General features: G+C 38.4%; 2 long non-coding RNA genes across 2 annotated transcripts in view; one reads left to right on the forward strand and one right to left on the reverse strand.

Annotated features, from left to right (window-relative positions):
- The window catches only part of LOC129144526 (uncharacterized), a 228,988-nt gene that overhangs the window by 131,790 nt on the left and 73,979 nt on the right, over window positions 1-23,219 (forward strand). The gene's annotated exons all lie outside the window — the stretch shown is intronic.
- The window catches only part of LOC129144527 (uncharacterized), a 76,439-nt gene continuing 72,212 nt past the window's right edge, over window positions 18,993-23,219 (reverse strand). The window contains exon 3 of the long non-coding RNA XR_008548931.2: window positions 18,993-19,251. This is a non-coding gene — a long non-coding RNA (uncharacterized LOC129144527). The remainder of the gene's footprint in view (window positions 19,252-23,219) is intronic.

The following is a 23,219-nucleotide window of genomic DNA, read 5'->3' on the forward strand; positions in this document are numbered from 1 at the left end:
TTTTTGTGTAAGGTGTGAGGAAAGGATCCAGTTTGAGCTTTCTTCATATGGCTAGCCAGTTTTCCCAGCACCATTTGTTAAATAGGGAATCCTTTCCCCATTTCTTGTTTTTGTCAGGTTTGTCAAAGATCAGATGGTTGTAGATGTGTGGTGTTATTTCTGAGGTCTCTGTTCTGTTCCATTGGTCTATCTCTCCGTTTTGGTACCAGTACCATGCTGTTTTGGTTACTGTAACCTTGTAGGATAGTTTGAAGTCAGGTAGCATGATGCCTCCAGCTTTGTACTTTTTGCTTAGGATTGTCTTGGCAATGCAAGTTTTTTGGTTCCATATGAACTTTAAAGTAGTTTCTTCCAATTCTGTCAAGAAAGTCATTGGTAGCTTGATGGAGATGGCATTGAATCTATAAATTACCTTGGGCAGTATGGCCATTTTCACAATATTGATTCTTCCTATCCATAGGCATGGAATGTTCTTCCATTTGTTTGTATCCTCTTTTATTTCATTGAGCAGTGGTTTGTAGTTCTCCTTGAAGAGGTCCTTCACATCTTTTGTAAGCTGGATTGCAAGTTATGTTATCCTCTTTGTAGCAATTGTGAATGGGAGTTCACTCATGATTTGCCTGTTTGTCTGTTACTGGTGTATAGGAATGCTTGTGATTTTTGCACATTGATTTTGTATCCTGAGACTTTGCTGAAGTTGCTTATCAGCTTAAGGAGATTCTGGGCTGAGACAATGGGGTTTTCTAAATATACAATCATGTCATCTGCAAACAGGGACAATTTGACTTCCTCTTTTCCTAATTAAATACCCTTTATTTCTTTCTCTTGCCTGATTGCCCTGGCTAGAACTTCCAATACTATGTTGAATAGGATTGGTGAAAGAGGGCATCCCTGTCTTGTGCCAGTTTTCAAAGGGAATGCTTCCAGTTTTTGCCCATTCAGTATGATATTAGCTGTGGGTTTGTCATAAATAGCTCTTATTATTTTGAGATATGTTCCATCAATACCTAGTTTATTGGGAGTTTTTAGCATGAAGCGCTGTTGAATTTTGTTGAAGGCCTTTTCAGCATCTATTGAAATAATCATGTGGTTTTTGTCATTGGTAGTGTTTATGTGATGGATTACGTTTATTGATTTGCATATGTTGAACCAGCCTTGCATTCCAGGGATGAAGCCAACTTGATTGTGGTGGATAAGCTTTTTGATGTGCTGCTGGATTTCGTTTGCCAGTATTTTACTGAGGATTTTTGTATCGATGTTCTTCAGGGATATTGGTCTAAAATTCTCTTTTTTTGTTGTGTCTCTGCCAGGCTTTGTTATCAGGATGATGCTGGCCTCATAAAATGAGTTAGGGAGGATTCCCTCTTTTTCTGTTGATTGGAATAGTTTCAGAAGGAATGGTACCAGCTCCTTGTTGTACCTCTGGTAGAATTCGGCTGTGAATCTGACTGGCCCTAGACTTTTTTAGGTTGGTAGGCTATTAATTATTGCCTCAATTTCAGAGCCTGTTATTGGCCTATGCAGGGATTCAACTTCTTCCTGGTTTAGTCTTGGGACGGTGTATGTGTCCAGGAATTTATCCATTTCTTCTAGATTTTCTAGTTTATTTGCATAGAGGTGTTTATAGTATTCTCTGATGATAGTTCGTATTTCTGTGGGATCGGTGGTGATATCCCCTTTGTCATTTTTTATTGCGACTATTTGATTCTTCTCTCTTTTCTTCTTTATTAGTCTTGCTAGCAGTCTATCAATTTTGTTGATCTTTTCAAAAAACCAGCTCTTGGATTCATTGATTTTTTGAAGGATTTTTTGTGTCTCTATTTCCTTCAGTTCTGCTCTGATCTTAGTTATTTCTTGCCTTCTGCTAGCTTTTGAACGTGTTTGCTCTTGCTTCTCTAGTTCTTTTAATTGTGATGTTAGGGTGTCAGTTTTAGATCTTTCCTGCCTTCTCTTGTGGGCGTTTAGTTCTATAAATTTCCCTCTACACACTGAATGTGTCCCAGAGATTCTGGTATGTTGTGTCTTTGTTCTCATTGGTTTCAAAGAACATCTTTATTTCTGCCTTGATTTCATTATTTGCCCAGCAGTCATTCAGGAGGAGGTTGTTCAATTTTCATGTCGTTGTGCAGTTTTGAGTGAGTTTGTTAATCCTGAGTTCTAATTTGTTTGCACTGTGGTCTGAGAGACAGTTTGTTGTGATTTCTGTTCTTTTACATTTGCTGAGGAGTGCTTTACTTCCAACTATGTGGTCAGTTTTGGAATAAGTGTGATGTGCTGAGAAGAATGTATATTCTGTTGATTTGGGGTGGAGAGTTCTGTAGATGTCTATTAGGTATGGTTGGTGCAGAGCTGAATTCAAGTCCTGGATATCCTTGTTAACCTTCTGTCTTGTTGATCTAATATTTACAGTGGGGTGTTAAAGTCTCCCATTATTATTGTGTGGGAGTCTCAGTCTCTTCATAGGTCTCTAAGGACTTGCTTTATGAATCTGGGTACTCCTGTATTGGGTGCATAGATATTTAGCATAGTTAGTTCTTCTTGTTGAATTGATCCCTTTACCATTATGTAATGGCCTTCTTTGATCTTTGTTGGTTTAAAGTCTGTTTTATCAGAGACTAGGATTGCAACCCCTGCTTTTTTTTTTTTTGTTTTCCATTTGCTTCATAGATCTTCCTCCATCTCTTTAATTTCAGCCTATGTGTGTCTGCATGTGACATGGGTCTCCTGCATACAGCACACTGATGGGTCTTGAATCTTTATCCAATTTGCCAGTCTGTGTCTTTTAATTGGGGCATTTAGCCCATTTACATTTAAGGTTAATACTGTTATGTGTGAATTTGTTCCTGTCATTATGATGTTAGCTGGTTGTTTTGCCCGTTAGTTGATGCAGTTTCTTCCTAGCATCGATAGTCTTTACAATTTGACATGTTTTTGCAGTGGCTGGTACCAGTTGTTCCTTTTCATGTTTAGTGCTTCCCTCAGGGGCTCTAGTAAGGCAGGCCTGGTGGTGACAAAATCTCTCAGCATTTGCTTGTCTGTAAAGGATTTTATTCCTCCTTCACTTATGAAGCTTAGTTTGGCTGGATGTGAAATTCTGGGTTGAAAATTCTTTTCTTTGAGAATGTTGAATATCGGCCCCCACTCTCTTCTGGCTTGTAGAGTTTCTGCCGAGAGATCAGCTGTTAGTCTGATGGACTTCCTGTTGTGTGTAACCTGATCTTTCTCTCTGGTCGCCCTTAACATTTTTTCCTTCATTTGAACCTTGGTGAATCTGACAGTTATGTGTCTTGGGGTTGCTCTTCTCAAGGAGTATCTTTGTGGTGTTCTCTGTATTTCCTGAATTTGAATGTTGGCCTGCCTTGCTAGATTGGGGACGTTCTCCTGGATAATATCCTGCAGAGTGTTTTCCAACTTGGTTCCATTCTCCCCGTCACTTTCAGGTACACCAATCAAACGATTTGGTCTTTTCACATAGTCCCATATTTCTTGGAGGCTTTGTTCATTTCTTTTTACTCTTTTTTCTCTAAACTTCTCTTCTCGCTTCATTTCATTAATTTGATCTTCAGTCACTGATACTCTTTCTTCCACTTGATCGAATCGGCTACTGAAGTTTGTGCATGTGTCACGTAGTTCTCTTGCCATGGTTTTCAGCTCCAGCAGGTCATTTAAGCTCTTCTCTACACTGTTTATTCTAGTTAGCCATTTGTCTAATCATTTTTCAAGGTTTGTAGCTTCCTTGCTATGGGTTCGAACATCCTCCTTTAGCTCAGAGAAGTTTGTTATTACTGATCTTCTGAAGCCTACTTCTGTCAACTCGTCAAAGTCATTCTCCATCCAGCTTTGTTCCTTTGCCGGTGAGGAGCTGCAATCCTTTGGAGCAGAAGAGGCACTCTGCTTTTTAGAATTTTCAGCTTTTTTGCTCTCAGGTTTGTCCCCATCTTTGTGGTTTTATCTACCTTTACTGTTTGATGATGGTGACCTACAGTTGGAGTTTTGGTGTGGATGTCCTTTCTGTTGATGTTGATACTATTCCTTTCTGTTTGTTAGTTTTACTTCTAACAGTCAGGTCCCTCAGCTGCAGGTCTGTTGGAGTTTGCTGGAGGTCCACTCCAGACCCTGTTTGCCTGGGTACTACCAGCGGAGGCCGCAGAACAGCAAATATTGCTGCCTGATCCTTCCTCTGGAAGCTTTGTCTCAGAGGGGCACCCGGCTTTATGAGGTGTCAGTCAGCCCCTACTGGGAGGTGTCTCCCAGTTAGGCTACACAGGGGTTAGGGACCCACTTAAGGAGGCAGTCTGTCCGTTCTCTGAGCTCAAACACCGTGCTGGGAGAACCACTGCTCTCTTCAGAGCTATCAGACAGAGACGTGTAAGTCTGTAGAAGTTTCTGCTGCCTTTTGTTCAGCTATGCCCTGCCCCCAGAGGTGGAGTCTACAAAGGCAGGCAGGCCTCCTTGAGCTGCAGTGGGCTCCGCCCTGTTCAAGCTTCCAGGCCACTTTGTTTACCTACTTAAGCCTCAGCTATGGCGGACACCCCTCCCCCAGCCAGGCTGCTGCCTTGCAGTTTGATCTCAGACTGCCGCGCTAGCCTTGAGCAAGGCTCGTGGGCATGGGACCCACTAAGCCAGGCACGGGATATACTCTCCTGGTGTGCCATTTGCTAAGACTGTTGGAAAAGCACAGTATTGGGGTGGCATTGTCCCAATTTTCCAGGTACAGTCTGTCATGGATTCCCTTGGCTAGGAAAGGGAAATCCCTCAACCCCTTGGACTTCCTGGGTGAGGTGATGCCTCGCCCTGCTTTGGCTTGCCCTCTGTGGGCTGCACCCACTGTCCAACCAGGTACCTCAGTTAGAAATGCAGAAATCACCTGTCTTCTGCATTGATCATGTTGGCAGCTGCAGACCAAAGCTGTTCCTGTTTGGCCATCTTGGAAAGGACCCCCCAGAGAAGTACTCTTATTATGCACTGTATTCTATGTCTGACTAATTCCCTTTGGTTGCCACACATAAAACTTACTAGTGTGTGTGGTGGGTTACAGTTTAAAATTATCTTCACATGCTTCTTACCATTAATTCTCAAAACAACCATATTTTACGTAAGAATAAACTATCTTAGAGAGGCTAAGGTACGTAGTTTTCTAGTAACTGATAATGGCAGGATTTGAACACAAATCTTCTGGATACCAAATCCCCATTGCACTTGTGTTTCCCAAGAATGCTTGGCTCATTCTGTTCATTTCCTAGGGATCTGTGAGAATTTAAACTTCACAGATAATTTAGGGTATCTGGTGGAAAAAAATTCTAAGAACCAAAACATTTCAATGTGACTTGGTTGCTTCTAACAACCTAACTTCAGGTGAGGGTACAAATAAATAACTTAAAGTTGAAACTCATATTTAAAAGGGAAGCAGAGCATAAAATTTTAGAAAATTTACAGCCTGGTCATGTGGCAGAGAAAGAAAAAGCTTTTACTGGAGCAACCATTTGCTAGAGAAAGTTGCATAACTAAAAGGGAGCCAAGTGCTGATGGCCAAGATGATAGGAAAAAGGCCTTGAAGGCATTTCATAGACCTTTGCAGCAGCCCCTCTCATCACAGTCCTGAATGCCTAGGAGGGAAGAATGGTTCTGTGGGACAGGCCTAGGGCCTTGCTGCCCTGCACAGTCTCAGGACAATGTTCCCCACATCCTGGCTGTTCCAGATCCAGCCTTGGCTCAAACAGGCCCAGGTATAGCTTGGTCCATAGCTCCAGAGCGTGTATGCTGTAAGCTTAGGCATCTTCTATGTAAAGTTAAGTTTTCAGGTACACAGAGTGTAAGAGTTGAGCCTTGGTAGCCTCAGCCTAGATTTCAGAGGATATATGAGAAAGTCTCTGTGTCCAGGCAGAAGCCTGCTGTTGTGATGGAGCCCCTCACAGAGAGCCTCTACTAAGGGAGTGTGGAGGAGAAATATGGAGTTGGAGGCCTCACACAGAGTCCCCACTGGGGCATTGCCTAGTGGAACTGTGGGAAGAAGGCCGCCATCCTCCAGACCTGAGAATGTTAGATATACCAGTAGCTTGCACTTTGCATGTAGTAAAGGGGCAGTCACTCAACTCCAGCCTGTGAGAGCAGCCTTGGGGTATGCACTCTGCAAAGCCACAGGTGGAGCTGCCTAAGGCCTTGAGAGCCCACCTTCTGCACCCATTTTCCCTGGATGGGGGACATGTAGTCAATGGAGATGACCTTGGAGCTTTAAGACTTAGTGACTGCCCCGTGGGGTTTTGAACTTGTAAGGGGCATGTAGCCCCTTTCTTTTTGATGACTTCTGTCTTTTGGAACGGGCATGTTTACCCAATGCCTGAACTCCCATTGTATCTTGGAAGCAACTAACTTATTATTTATTTATTTATTTATTTTTACAGCTCATAGGTAAAAGAAACTCATTTCCAGATAATACTGTGGATTTGGAACTTGGGACTTTTCGATTAATGCTGGAATGAGTTAAGATTTTGGGGGGGCTACTGAGAAGAGATTATTATATTTTGAAATGTGAGGACATAAGATTTGAAGGGGGCCGGGGTGAAATGATAAGTTCAAATACATGACCCCATCCAAATCTCATGTTAAATTAGATTCTCCAATGCTGGAGGTGTGGCCTGGAGGGAGGTATTTAGATTATGGGGGTGGATCCCTCATAGCTTGGTGCTGTCTTTGTGATAGTGAGTTCTCATCAGATGTGTTCCTTTAGAAGTATGTGGCACCTCCCCACCCCAATCGCTTTCTTGCTCCTGCTTTTGCCAAGTGACATGCCTGCTCCCCCTCTGCCTTTTGCCATGACTGTAAGCTTCCTGAGGCCTTTCTAGACGGTGAGCAGATGCCAGCACCATGCTTCCTGTAAAGCCTGCAGAATCCTGAGCCAGTTAAATCTCTTTTCTTTATAAATTACCCAGTCTCGGATATTTCTTTATAGCAATGTGAGAATGGCCTAATACACAGTTCTTATAAGATTGATGACTAGGGAAAAACACAAGTGAGATGGAGATTTGGTGTTCAGAGCGTTTGTGTTCAAATCCTGCCATTACCAGTTACTAGCAAACTAAGTAACTTAGCCTCTCTAAGGGAGTTTGCTTTTACACAAAATATAGTTGTTTTGAGAATTAAATGGTAGGAAGCCTGCAAAGATAATTTTAACCTGTAACCAGTTGCACATGCTAGTCAGATTTATGTGTGATGACCAAAGGGAATTAATCAGAAAGATATAGTAGATAGTGCACCATGAGAGCACTTCTCAGATAAGCAATGTTATTGAGGGCTTTCAAAAGTGTTCTGTATCTTTCCCAAGCCTTGCATTTTTTTTTTTTTAATTGAGATGGAGTCTCACTCTATCACCCAGGCTGGAGTGCAGTGGTACAGTCTCGGCTTACTGCAACCTCTGCCACCCATGTTCAAGCAATTCTCCTGCCTCAGCTCCTCGAGTAGCTGGGATTACAGGTGCCTGCCCCTACGCCTGGTTAATTTTTGTATTTTTAGTAGAGACGGGGTTTCACCATTTTGGCCAGTCTGGTCTTCAACTCCTGACCTCGTGATCCGCCCGCCTTGGCCCCCCAAAGTGCTGGGATTACAGGCATGAGCCACCGTACCTGGCCCCAAGCCTTGCCTTTTACTCTTCCACCATAGGTGCTGTACAACTAGTCACATCAAAGTCTTAAAATAACTCTGCAGAGTTTTCTTGTTGACTCATATCTCTTGCGTTTGCTTCTTCTGCTCTTACTCACCTTCTCCTCTGCTCCTCCACTATATGTGCTAAGGGTCCAGCGAGCATCTGATTACAGCCTCTTCTTTGGTGTCCGTACTGTTGCATCACCTTCCTCACTCTCCTTGCCCAGCTGAAGATCAGAGAGAGGTTCATCGCATACTAGCTCCCTTCTCCACTCATTACAATTACCTATATATTAATTTTTTCTCCACTAGACTGGGAACTCATGGAGATTTGGGCTTTTGCTTTACTTATCATTACATCCCAGCACCTAACAAAGTATAGGCTATAACAGATACTCAAGAAATGGCTGGCTAAATGAATACAATTATACTGATATGAGAACAAAGTAAAATGTTTTCTGTATAACCAAATGCATATACGAAGGAATTACAAAATATCTAGAATGTAGCAGGTATAAATATCACCTCTATTTCTCTGTTGACTGTTCCCTCCTAAACCCAGGAAAATGACAACGGTGAACTTGCTCTTTCACTACTAACAGATGTTATATTTTAAAACTAATTGTCATCAAGAAAAGTTTCACGACTCATATATACCCCATATATGCTAACTTTAGAATCCAGTATTTTAAAACCACGCAATGTAAAGTTTTTAATATATATATACGTTTTTTAAAACAAATGAGAATGCAGAGAATAATGGGTTTCAATACAGTTTACCTTTGTGAGTACTTTATTCCTCAGTTTGTCTATTTTATGTATACTCACATCTGGTTGGTGCTAACAAAAAATCAATTTCATATTTCTTCTTCGTCATTAAAAATACCTAAATAGTTTTTCTAACTTTTAAATTTTATATATCATTGCTTTCTAGTATCACAGGAAATTGTGTGTGTGTGTGTGTATGTGTGTCAGAGAGGGAAAGAGAGAGAGAGCAAGAGATTCTGTCATCAGATCCTCCAGACCCTATCTCCACCGTAATGAAGCTTCAGCAAAATTTGAAAGGCCTGTGTGTTTTTGTTTTAATAAATTCATCCCTGAGAAAATGAGTCAGACTAAATAAAAAGTGGGGCAGTGAAGGAGATTCAGAAAGATAATAGCCCAATATGCCAAGAAGATATAAGCATGGCTGAGCCAATTCATTCTCTGGTGTTTCTTAATTTTCCTTGTGACTTCTAATAATATACCTATTTATTGATACAGACCCCAGAGATATGAATAGAAACACCATTTAAAAATATATTTGTATGGTTGTTGTAAACATGCAGTCTCTGTTACCCTTTGTAATGCTTAGAAAAAAAGTCATTTAAATTGTGATATTTTTGTAAAGTGCACCTATAGCAAATAACAGAGCCAGTCTGAATTATAAATCCATTTAAGCACTCAATCATCAAAATTAGTAATGCTGAGAAATGGGGCACATTGAAGAAACAGGCTAGATTTAGAATGAGTTAGATAAGATGATATGACTTAAAAGGAAGAGTGACTCAGGACCACAAAGTTAGGTTTACTCTTAGGCTAACTCAACCACCAAAGGGTATACTATTTGCCACCTAAGAATTGGGTACGTTTATGCTCTTACCACATTGATTTTCAACCAAGCCATGGGTCACTTAACAACATCTGGACACATTTCTGGTTGTCACAACTGAAAGGAGGTGCTATTGGCATTTAGCGGGTAGATGCCAAAGATGTTACTAAACATCCTGCAATCACAGGACAGCTCACACAGCAAAGAATTATTTGCCCCAAAGTGTCAATAGTGTCATGGTTGAGAAATCCTGCTTTACAGGAATTCTCAGGAAGTATTTTTTTTATATTGGGCAATGTTGTTATTAACCGAAAAGGTACCTTGGTTACTGTGGTTTTAACTGGAAAATTACATTTAGTTGGATTATTACCATGTTGAAATATTAATGACTTGGTGACATAATAGAAATAACACTACAAACATTTTTAAGAGTCATTAATTATAAAGAGTTTAGGAAGTTACCAAAACCCTTACAGCTGATATTTAGTACTGCATGTTCCAGTTTGCTAATGCTACAATATAACATCTGATAAAACTCTAATTATGAAACAATTTTACAATAAAATTTCATATGAGCATTTCACTGTTATTATTTTTCCCACAATAAGCCCATTTTCTTTTTAGGTGAAGTATTAATTATAAATTAACTAACTGAGTTGTGATTATTTAGGCCCTCCCCTTTACTGGAAACAAAACTTACAGATTGATAATCATTATTAAAAAACACCATTTGTACTGCTCAGAATTTAAAGTGAACTGGCCGGGCATGGTGGCTCACGCCTGTAATCCCAGCACTTTGGGAGGCTGAGGCGGGTGGATCACAAGGTCAGGAGTTCGAGACCAGCCTGTCCAAGATGGTGAAACCCCGTCTCTACTAAAAATTAGCCGGGCATGGTGGCAGGCGCCTGTAGTCCCAGCTACTCGGGAGGCTGAGGCAGGAGAATTCCTTGAACCTGGGAGGCGGAGGTTGCAATGAGCCGAGATCGTGCCACTGCACTCTAGCCTGGGTGACAGAGCGAGACTCCATCTCAAAAAAAAAAAAAAAAAAAAAGAAAAGAATTTAAAGTGAACCTAAATCACAAGAGTTCCTCTCTAAGAAAAACCTGGTCCTTGAAATTCACAAAAAGAATAAATAGTATATAATTTCTATCCTTCTTAATATATTTTAGGTCCTCTGAATCTGTTTACCTCTAAGTATTCTCTGCTTGAACAAAGGAAGCTTGACATGGTTTGGGTCTGTGTCCCTGCCCAAATCTCATGTCCAGCTGAAATCCCCAGTGTTGGAGGTGGGGTCTGGTGGGAACTAATTGGATCATGGGGGTGGATTTCCCTTTTGGTTCTGTTCTCGTGAGAGTGAGTTGTCGCAATGCCTAGTTGTTGAAAAGCGTGTAGCACCCCTCGCCTCTTCTTCCTGCTCAGTCAAGTAAGACCTGCCTGCTTCCCCTTCACCTTTTGCCATGATTGAAAATTTTCTGAGGTGTCCCTAGCCATGATTCTTGTACAGCCCGAAGAACCATAAGCCAATTAAACCTCTTTTCTTTATAAATTACTAGTCTCAGGTATTTCTTTATAGCAGTGCAAGAACAGACTAACACAGAGCTTTAAAAGGATTTGAATATATTTTAGCTAGTTCTTACAACTATAACCTTAGCCATATTAAATAAAATGCCGTCTTTAATTACCAGAAAATACACGGTAAATTATAAACATAACAACAATAATGCTTAATGCATACCAAATATCAGGGTTCCTACCAAAGGGTGTGTCTTCATATGGTTTGTTTTGGCAAAAAACACAGTACCCAGCTTAAATACACTGAAGTTCTGACAAATATTGTGAACTGAAAATACATAAAAAGATAGATGTTTTCAGCAAATGTGCACAGAAACTGGGTATTATATAACTCATCTGTGATTTTATACTTAAAACCATATAAGTTTGAGGTATACTCAGTATTTATCTCTGTGAATAACTGACTTTAGAAAAACAAAATATCATTTCCTTCTGGATCATAAAATGCCATCTGTTCATGCCTGTCTAAAGATCATAGATCCATCAGGTAAATGTAAAGAAAATATCATAACCCAAGTTTCCACTTTTATGTAATAACTCCTACACTGATGAGCAGATTAACTCGCCAGGCTAATTCACCATTTCCTTTCACTCAGGGCTCTTGACAAATCTTATTATTGACTATGTAAATTCACATGTGTTTTTAAAAATTTTGATGTTCTCAAGGTACTGGCCTTATAAATATTTTTTATGTGTTGAAGAATGACTCCCAGATGTCTTAAGGTAAATAAGGGGGGAAAAGAGAGATTTATATTCCATTTACTTTGCTTTGAGTCTTAGTAGAAGAATAAGCTAAAAAATATTTTTTATGTCTGTGGGACTTGGTATGAAAAAATATTTTTTATGATAAAACCATTCAATACTACTCTTATCCATATAGTTCTACATCAGTTCTTCTCTTATATAGTATAAGATCATGGTAGTAAATTGTTTTTCAATAACCCCAAAGTATATAATTTTCTGTGTTAAGGTCTCTCCTCACCTAATTATCATTTTCTAAATTTTTTGCCAAAGGGAAGTTCAGTTCCATATCTCTTGCTTTTCTTTCTGCTTATCTGAAAAAAACAATGAAAGTCATGGAATTAGTATATTATGATGATTACCTGGAACTGAAAAACAGGTGGTCATTAGGTTATTTTTGTATGTGAAACATTAACAAACCAAATATACCAGTAAGTGGTCTTTATTATCCTTTAGACACCACTCTGCACCTAGGTGATCTCATTCTATTCATTCTATTCCTGGCCTTCCACAGGATTATAATGGGATACCCCAGGCCTGTGTCCCTGACCCCTCTCTTCTCCTTCCACACCTATACTTAGAAATTCTGTGTCCCATTCCCCAGGTTGCTTTCTCTCCTATTCACTCTTGGCCAGGAAAATTTTCCTATTGTTAGGTGTTACTATGTCCTGCCTTCAAGGGAATATATTCCCACTTAAAAAGAACATTTAGGGAGGCATAATATTAACCCAAAGAAATGTGTGACCTCCAAATTGGTAATTTCAGATTCTAGCATTTGACTAGCTCTAAGAAAGACAGAAAAAGTTTAAGAAACTTACAATTTATAATATCTTCTGAGAATCTGCTAACTTTTACTCATGTGTATCTCAATATTCTTTGACAACACATGTCTGATGAGGAGTGTCAGACCTTATGAGTCTGCCCTCTAATGAGAACCTTTTGGGAGTTTTTGCATTCCAATCATACTTAGTTTATACTAAACCTTCTCAGTAAGATTGATGCTTATATTTTATCACATATTTTCAGGCTAAAAAACAGGATCCTTTTAAATTTCAAGCTCCACTATATTTTTTCCCTATAAAGAACTGTCACAAATTATTGCTGTTTCTTACCAATAACTAAACAAACTGCTATGGACTGAGTTATACCCTGCCACCAGTGTCATTTGTTGAAGTCCTAACTCCCAATGTGACGGTATTTGGAGATGGGGTCTTTGTAAAATAATTAGGTTTAGATGAGGTCATGAGGGCAGGGGGCCTCATGGTGAGATTACTGCCCTTCTAAGAGTACACAACAGAGAGTTTGCTTCCTCCCTTTCTCTCTCTCTCTCTTTCTCTCCCTTTCTCCACTTTATGATACCATGAAATACCATGAAAAAGCAGCAATTTTCAAGCCAAGAAGAGCAGTTTCACTGGGGAACCAAATCGGCGGGCCTCTTGATCTTGGACTTTTAAGCCCTCAGGACTGTGACTGTGAGAAATAAATTTCTGTTGTTTAAGCTACCCAGTCTATAGTATTTTTTATGACAGCCCAAGCTGACAAATACACAAATAAATAGAAAAATAAGTAATGAATTGATCCCTTCATTGTCATTATAATGACAATATCAGAAATAAAATACAAAATTTGGCCATAAGAACCCCATCCAAACAAATGATCTCTTTTATTTTAGTGTAATTTTTACCAAGATAGGGTCTTTTTTTTTTTTTTTTTGAGACGGAGTTTTGCTCTTGTCATCCAGGCTGGAGGGCAATGGTGTGATCTCAGCTCACTGCAATCTCCACCTCCTGGGTTCAAGCGATTCTCTTGCCTCAGCCTCTTGAGTAGCTGGGATTACGGGCACCTGCCACCACGCCTGGCTAATTTTTGTATTTTCAGTAGAGATAGGGTTCCACCATCTGGGCCAGGCTGGTCTCGAACTCCTGACCTCAGATGATCCACCCGCCTTGGCTGCCCAAAAAGTGCTGGGATTACAGGCGTGAGCCACCGTGTCCAGCCCAAGATAGGTTCTTAATGCCTCAGTCTAAAGTCTTGCCCTGAGAGTACTGAAAACGTTAGCTATAAGAAGAGCTCTCATGACTTAATGGGCAACCTTGATCCATATGTGTTACTTCTCCTGGTATAGCTCACATATCTGTGAAAAGGTGGCTATGACATTGATATTCTATGAAAACTTGTAGTGAGCAAGCTGGTAAACATCACCTTTACCATGAGCAACACCAGACTGCTACAGTAAGCTATGTGTAAATCTTCAGAAGAGTACCTTGTTTGCAAGTGTTTATTTTATTTTAATGAGTTGTACTCTGAATAGGACAAAAATCACCAATCAAAGACATCCTGCCAACTAAGATGAAAGAGATATAAAGAAAAAAATATTAAGCAATAAAAACACTAATGGCTAACAGATAGTACGCCTTGCTATGTTCTGTGACTGTTCCAAGTGATTGACAGGTAATAACTCATTCAATCATGAAAACAACTCCATAGATGTTATATACTCTTTTTGTATATTACTGTAAGCTCCTACTTTAAGGATGAAGAAGGGGAGATTCAAAGAGATTAAATAACTTCCCTAGGACAGTTGGAGAGGTAATAGAAGGAAGAGATTTGAACCCAACACAAAATGGCTCCCAACTCTTTTATTTCAAGCATGAGATATGGCCTCACAACAATACCCTTCCCAGCTGCAGCAAAGGAGGTAAGATGACCTAAACGCAGCACAGAGGCTGAAGGAAATAACCAACTCTGAAGCTAAGAAACATTTTTGTAGCCTACCTTCAAGTCATTATATGATCAGATACTGAGAAACCCTGAGCCTCACATGCTCACTGCCACAGTAACAACGTGCACACAGCCAGCAGAATCATTATATTCAACAAGTGAGAATTCATCGAGCTGAATAATTTCATTGACTCTAAACCTGCTTCATACTTCTTCATCATATTATTCTTAATTCCCTCAACAATGAAAATCATATCAATGGGCTATACCAATGCCAATATTTGAAGCCTTTTACTTCCAGCTGTGTAAGAGCTACACTTGAATCTGGTATGACTGACAATATCAGGCTCTAAATGAAATCATGAGGCCACCAAATTATTATGGTGCAACAAGGCCAAACACTAAACCATCAAATAATCTTGGAGGCATTTTGCAGCCAATCTAAACAGCTAATAAAATGAGATCATAGGTTTTCCAGAAAGTAAAGCTAGCCATCCCTGCCTCATTCTGATAAACAAATTTCCATGTGAAATTTAGGGGAAGGAATTTAGAGTCTTCCCTAGGGACTGCGTTCACTCTTTAGCTGTCCCAATTTCAGACTCACCCAGTTATACTGCAGGGTGAGGTTGATGTTCTCTTAAAGCTGTTCGGCTCATCCCTCTGATGGCTTAGGGTTTTTTACCTTTCTAATTCTTCCAAATCTACATTAAAATTCCAAATATGATTTTCATTTAAATGCCAACATAGGATTTATAAACATTATTGAGAAAGTTAAAGCGTAAAATTAAGAGGATACACACAAGATGAATCCAAACAAAAGAAGAGGAAAAAATAAAGACATAATGAGAATGAGCAAAAGAGAAAATACACAGAAGGGAGAAATTGCAGCCACTGGATATGGGAAGAGTGGGAACAGATTTTAATTTACTCATGCATTTCTCATGAAGCTGTGGAAGATACAGTCCAAATGCTTAGTCAGACTGGGGCTGGAGAATACAGGTTCCTATGGGAACAGAAGCAGCTTACTGCCATGGTAGTCTGCGTTCCAAATGTAAGTTGCAGCAGCAGACTTCTTTTCCTATTCAGAATATTATTTGTGCTCTCAGTCTCAATTACTGCACTCCAGAGAGCTGTGAAGAGCAAGCCTGCATCCTTAGCTCCTTGTTTCTTCCTGTCTTCCTAATTCAGATGTGTATTCTTTCCAACTGTTCGTCTTTTTTTTCTTCCCTGTAATTTATCAGGCTATTTCCTTTCCCTCAACATTCCTTAAACACAGTACAGTGTATATATTATGTCTAAAACACAATGCTGCACAAACGCAAAAGGTCACCTTGTATTGGCCAAACTGCCCAACTATCACCAGACATGTATACTGCCTCATCAGAAACACACTGCCTGTAGTCATTTTGTTTTCATTGGTCCCTAAAGACAGATAAACAAATCAGCACCATTTTGAACTAAAGACAAATGAGCTCTCTTAGACTACAAATTATTTCTGTTGTCTATATAGACATTCTAATACATTGTGCCTTTTCATTACTAGGCTATTGTTAATTTTTTATTGTTATTTTTTACCTGACTAGTGAGATAATCTTGACATATTATTTTGCAGCTGTGTTAAGGTTCTTAGATACTCAGTTATCTTCTCATGCTTGGAAGTGTTTATTAACTAAGAAATAATGGAGTCAGTATCCACTTTTTAAAACAATGTTTCTCAAAATAAAATCTGTATACCACGTAAAATAATCACTTCTGTGGTTATTAAAAATGATCATTATTCACCAACCAAATGATATGTAACTAAATACTGGCACGTCTATACAATGGAAGTCTATTTAGCCATAAATTATATAAGCAACTGATAAAATAAAATAAATATTTTACAAATATTGTGCTGAGTGAAAGAAATTGGATGCAAAAGAAGTACATTTTATATGATCCATTTATATCAGTTTCCTCATAGGAATACAGCGTTCACTTTGATCACCTAAGGAAACTATAAAGGGATTGTATAATATGCACTAAATTGGTTGGGCATGGTGGCTCACGCCTATAATCTCAGCACTTTGGGAGGCTGAGATGGGTGGATCATCTGAGGCCAGGAGTTCAAGATCAGCCTGGTCAACATGGCAAAATCCCATCTCTACTAAAAATACAAAAACAGCCAGACATGGTGGCATGCGCCTGTAATCCTAGCTACTTGGGAGGCTGAGGCAGGAGAATTGCTTGAACCTGGGAGGTGGAGGTTGCAGTGAGCTGAGATTGGGCCACTGCATTCCAGCCTGGGCAACAGAGTGAGACTCTGTCTAAAAAAAATTAATAAATAATATGCACTAAACTAACTTTTGGTGATAGAAATCAGATCAGCAGTCACTCCTGGAAGGGGGATACTGAGTGGAAAGGAGCATGAGGAAGTTTTCTTGGGTGATGAAGATACTTTATGTCTTAATATATATTCACAAAAACTGATCAAAGAAGTAAGATCTTAATCTTTCGTTGTATTTAAACTATATCTCAGTTTTTAAAAATGCTGGTTCTTGTGACCTATTACCTAAGCATCTGCATTTATGGCAACAGACTATTTTGAAGAATAACTTTAGATTTACAGAAAAGTTCCAAAGATAATACAGAGTTCCTATATACACTGGACCCAGTCTCCCCCAGTGTCAACTTTTACATTACTATTGCACATTTGTCATAACTAATGAACCAGTATTGATACATTGTTATTAAGCAAACTCTGTACTTTATTCTAAATTATTTGGTTATTTTTTTCTCATTGTCCTTTTTCTCTTAGGACCCCACCCAGAATACCATGCACTTAGTCATTATGCTTTCTTTAGCACCTCTCTACTATGACAATTTATTGGACCTCGTTGTTGTTTTTCATGACCTTGACAGTTTTGAGAAGCACTGGTCAGATATTTCATAAAATATCCCTCAGTCGAGGTTTGTTTGATGTTTTTCTCATGATTAGAGTGGGGCTATGGATTTTTGGAAGAAAGACCACTGAAGTGAAGTGTCATTCTTATCACACTAAAGCAATGTTACATATGATCAACACAACATCACTTATAGTGTTCACCTGGATCACCTAAGAAGCATTTGCATTTTAAAACCAGTTCCTTGGATATTTCCTGTATTTACTAACTTTCAAAGTGCCATATTAAATTTTAACATTTCACAGAGCATTAAACAACTCCGTGTTTTAAGCTATAACACAACTCTCTGCTCAAAGCCATCTATTACTCCTCAGAAGAAATGTCCGCCATATCTCTTTAATATGTCTTGTACCTCTGTGTCAGGAGATAGGATGAGTGCCCTGCTTTTGACATGGGATGATCTATCCCTTTTCCCTAAAACTCTCAGTTCCTTTGAAGGTCATGCTACCCAATATGTTTATTGCCCAGTAACTCTCCTTTACTCAGTCATCCACAAGTCTTTGATTGCCCCTGACAATTCCTTAGAGATTTTAGTTCCCAACTGTTTCTTTTCCATAAATACGTATCTCATATTTTTCAGTGACATCAATATCCACATATGTGTTTCTTTCAATACATGTCCTCTCCATTTTTTGCCCCCATCTTTGGTGATCTTACCTCTGTTCCACCTCAACCATGGTCATGGCTAAACTTCATTAGTAACAATTTTATCCACTCCAAAATTTCCAGTTTTAATCACCCCATCAAACACATCTGTTCTCTATGACATCCTATTCTTCTATCCTCTTTTGAGTACTCTGATTCCTAAAACTCTTTTCCTGTTTGTAAAAATAAAAAAAAAAAAACAGAACAACAACAGAAATAACAACAAAAACCACACCACTTCTAGTCAGTTGTTTCTGCTAGCAATTTATCACCATGAATCTCACTGAAGCCCTCACTCTCTTCCTTACTTTCCTTAGCTTCTATGGCCTAATATTAAAATATTCCTTCTATCATTGCCACATGGCCAACCTTAATCCTGTTTAGAACTAACCCTTTTCCTATCTTGCTCCTGAAATACAGCAGCTAATCACAAATGGTGGCAAAATGCATAACATGTTTGCTGTGATCACATTAATTTCATAACCACACTCATTAAGGGGGCCTTAGTGTGGCTCCGTCATCCCTCTTCATTTTCACTTATCCAGTCCCATGGGAAATTATTTTATTTTATATTTCCATTGCCTTTGATTGAGGAAGTAGAAGTAACTAGAGGAAGATTCTTGCATGCTTCCACCACTATATAGAGCAACATCATTATCCATATACCTTACCTGAATATCAAGGCAAACCCACCTATTTAAGTACTAAATCCATCCACTTCAGTGTACTCAAGGCCAATGCTCTTGCTATGGCTTACTTTGTCTCTTGCATCATCATTATTTTCACTAGTGGTCTGTTTCTATTAGTATATAAACACAAACTATCTTGAAGAAATCTTCCCTTGATTCTATATCCCTTCACATAGTCTCTGTCCCACTTTTCTCCTCTACAGAGAAGAGTTTTTGCAGTCACAGTTTTTCTTTCTCATCTTCCCATTCCCTCTTGGACCCACTCTGTTCAGGCTTGTTTTCTTGCTGTGCCATGAGGGCTGCTCTTCACAAGGGCACAAAAATCCTCTGTATTATATTGTCCAGTGGTCATTTATTAGACTTCCAATTTAACCAAATAGTATCATTTACACACACGTTATTCACACGTTATTACTTGAAACAACTTCTTTACTTCACCTTCATAATACCAACCTTGTTTTTCTACACACCTCACTGGCTGCTCCTTCTCAGCCTCCTTTGATAATTCCTCTGCACCTCCCAGATCTTTAAACACGGGTATGTTTCAGGACTCAGTTCTCTCACACAGGTGATCTCTTTGTATTCTGCAGCTTTAAATGTGACCACTAACTTTAAAATTCCTAAATTTATATTTCCAGTGTGAATTTCTCCCTGGAACTGGAAATGCATATCTTCATTTCTTGATATCTCTATTTAGATATCCAATATGCATCTGTAAATGAAAAATTGCACCAGATAAGTTAAATGGGAAATGAAGACTTTATTCAAGACTGTTGCAATAAAGGAAAAAGATTGAACTCAACTCTGATAAAACAAAAGGTGAGAGAGTTTCAATCACTGAAGTGAGCTAATGGAAGAACAGTGGAAAACTGACATCAGGGGAAAGGTTGATCCAGGTGATTAGTACATCATTTTTTGCAATTGGTGCTTATTCAAGTTAGACTCCTCCCCTCCCACAGAGACTAAGAAATACAGATGCTTGCTTGCTTTCTTCTTTTTAAGTTTTATTTTGGTTTCAATTGACATGTAATAATTGTGTGTGTGTGTTTGTATATACATATATATGTGTATGTGTATGTGTATACATATATGCCTATAGTCATATACATACTTATGGTACATTTAAGAAACTGTAATGTTTCAATACATGTATACATTGTGTAATCATCAAATCAAGGTAATTAGCATATCCATCACCTCTAACACTTGTCATATCTTTGTGGTGAGAAAATTCAATATCCTTTTTTCTAGCTATTTTGAAGTATATAATACATTATTCTTTACTGTAGTCACCTTACTTTGCAATAGGACACCAGAAATTATTCCTCCTAACTGGAATTTTGTACCCATTGACCAACCTCTCCCCATCTCCCCCACCTCTGGTGACCACTATTCTACTCTCTACTTCTGTGTGATCAGCTTCTTTATATTCCACATATAAGTGAGATAATGTGGTATTTGTCCTTTTGTACTTGCTTTATTTCACATAATATAAAAAGACAACAAATGCTAGTGAGGATATGGGGAAAGAGAACTTTTATATACACTGTTAATGGGAATGTAAATTAGTATAGCCATTATGAACAACAGTGTGTAAGTTCCTCAAAATACTAAAAATAGAACTACCATATGATACAGTAATCCAACTACTGGGTTTACATCGAAAGGAAATAAAATCAGTATGTCAAAGAGATGTCTGTGCTCCCATGTTTACTGCAGCACTATTCAAAATAGCCAAGATAGGGAATCAACCTAAATGTCAATCAATGAATGAATGGATTAAAAAATGTGGTGTGTATGTAAACAATGTAATACTACTCAGCCATAATAATAAACAAAATTCTGACATTTGGAATAACATGGATAAACCTAGAAGTGCCATTTTTCTCAGTGATTACATGTCAAAGGGATTGCTTCTAGCAGCTTGGGAGGAATATTTCTGGGATGTGGAAGATTTGGATCTCAAGAGGGCAGAAACAGTTTTCTCTTGCAAGTTATCTAAAATTAGTGCTCTTTAAAAAGAAATGCTATGAGCCTATAGTCAGAAAGAAACTTGTCCAAAATTTAGTCAACTTGAGGGGAATTTTAAGGCCATCCTGGTCATACCTCAAACTTAAAATGACCAAAAATGAATTATTGATTTTCTTCTACCCTCAAACTTGTCCATTCCCCAGTATTTGTCAACTCAGTTGCAATTGTATTCTTCCAGTTATTTGGGTCAAAAACCTTAGGGTCAACATTGATACTTTCTACTTTCCCTCTGTCTCCCCCCAACACCGCCCCCCCCACATCCAATTCCTCTGTAATCTTTATCTAGCTTCCAGCCTTCATCAGGCTTTTCACTCCACCCTAGCCCAGGGCAGCAAAATTGTCCAATGGATTATTAAGTTACTTTCCTAACTATTTTTTCTAGTTTCACTCTTTCTCGTCCTGCAGTCTACTATTTAGACTGCCAAGTTTCTATTCCACTCAAATCCAAAGCTGTTATCTTGGCTTAAAAAGCTCAGTATCTTCTTCCTCCTGTTTTCTCCTTACTTTAATCTCGAACTTTGCCCCCACACTCTCGACTCTGTGCATATTTGCCTTTCTGAGTCACATGTGCCTCCTTCTTGTCCCTCATACATTCCAATCATGTCTTTGCCTCCAGGATTTATGACTTGCTTTCTTCATTGTTTGAAACACTCCTCATACAGATATCAACATGTCTTTCTTTCTTCTTTCTTCTGTCAGGTCTCAGCTCCAATGTCAAATGTTATCACCTATTTTAGTCTTTCCCTAAGCTCATGTAATATTACAATATTACAACCCTGTTTTTTTCTTCTTAGTTCTTATCACCACTTGATGTATTATTGTGTTTGCTTAACTATTTATTTTGTCTCTCCAATTAGAATGTATGTTCTTTGAGAGCCAGGACTTCTTATATGTTGTTTACTGGAGAAAGTGTGCCAGGAACAGAGTAAGCAATAAGTATTTGTAAAATAAATGAATAAATTTTCTGCCTTAGATTGATGGTTACAAATGGCTACTGACTCCCATTAAGGCACTTCACAATCTTCAGTGAATCAGTGCTATACCCTTTTTTATTCTTTCAACCCCAGTCTCTGTTACCTTCAGTGATTTAATCATCAACATATTTGATTATCTTGGCTGCACAGATAATCATCCTCAATGTCTGAACTATTGAATGAAAAAGCTGTACTTGAAACTAACCTCTTAGCTCTGCAATGCATTTCTCTGCATATAAACACCTGGATTCTCATTTCTCCCCATCCTTTTGACCAACTACAGCTATCTCTGTCTTGATTATGATCTCTAAGTTACTTGACCTCACCCTGGTCTTGCTTCCTCTTCTCTCTCATTCAACCCCTTCTCTCCCAGGATGAGTTCTATAGTCAGTCAATTTGGTAATGTGCTCATTACTGCTCCTAATTCATTCATATTTTAGCAAACACTTAGCATGGTGAGGCTTCTGATCCTCAGCACTGGTAAAAATCTAACATTTATTGTATCTGTTCTAATTCCTTGGTTTCATGTGGTATCTTTCAACCTACTCAGTAATCTTTTTGTTCACACACAGATTTTTTTTTTTTTTTTGGTCCATGTTTCTATGGTCTGTAGATTCCATTGTATATGGCTTAAAATCATGCCTATGTCCCTCTAAACATAAATCTAATTTCCTTTTTCTATTACAATCAGTAGACAGCTTTAAATTTTATTTTATTTTAGCCATTTGATGTGAGATTCTCAAAATTGCTCCTTAGCACTAAAATATATCCCTTTTTAAAATACAGTTCATCTCTTTCCTTAACTCCAATATTCAACAAAATATATTATTTTTTTGTTACCCTAAACCTCCAAATTCTATACTTGCTAACATTCTATCCCATCTTATTTGGGATCTTCTTCCCATATACACATAGGTTATTTTTCTCCAAAAGATTTAATCAATCCTGTCTCTCTGTTTATAATTATTTATTATTTTAATCATTTTATGGTAGTCATTTTTGTTGTTTGTCTACTTTGATTAGTTGGGAATTTTTAAGAAAAAAGATAAGGTCTAACTACTTCCAGTATTTTCCACATTACAAAGCTATCACTCTATAAATACTGAATGAATAAATGAATGTTATTAAGGCTTTGAAAAGAGCATGGGAAGATATAGAATATTGTATAGATTATTAGATGCCTTTCTCTATTCACCCCAGAATTGCCATAAACTAATAGCTAATTATTCCAAATTTGTGATAGTGGTAGTGTTGGTGGCAGCAAGGCATTATTTACTTAAAATACTTGATATTTTATGGCAATGTTCTTAAAGCTTTCCAAAATCTAAAGCTGAGTCCTGACTAGTCTTAGAGCTTCTTTGGCCTCATTTCACAGTCTAGTTGAATGATTAATGAAATCCTTACTCTCCATTTCCCTTTTGAATGTTCTGTTGAATCTCCATTGAATCCAACCTCATTCATCAGGCATGTTGTCTGGAAGAGTCTCAGAGAATCCCTTCTGGGAGTTTTAGAGTCTTCCATTTGACCTTGGAGAGAGATTGATCTTGAAATTGTACTAAGCAACCAAATTTTCCATTTGTTATACTTTCTCAGTGACCACAAAAGCAAAGGAGTCTATAAATACATTATGTTAAGAAAAAATAATATTTGTATTGATTCGCTGGAGTTGCATTTT

Source organism: Pan troglodytes, chromosome 6, assembly GCF_028858775.2.
Source record: "Pan troglodytes isolate AG18354 chromosome 6, NHGRI_mPanTro3-v2.0_pri, whole genome shotgun sequence".
In the NCBI taxonomy this organism is placed as follows: domain Eukaryota; kingdom Metazoa; phylum Chordata; class Mammalia; order Primates; family Hominidae; genus Pan; species Pan troglodytes.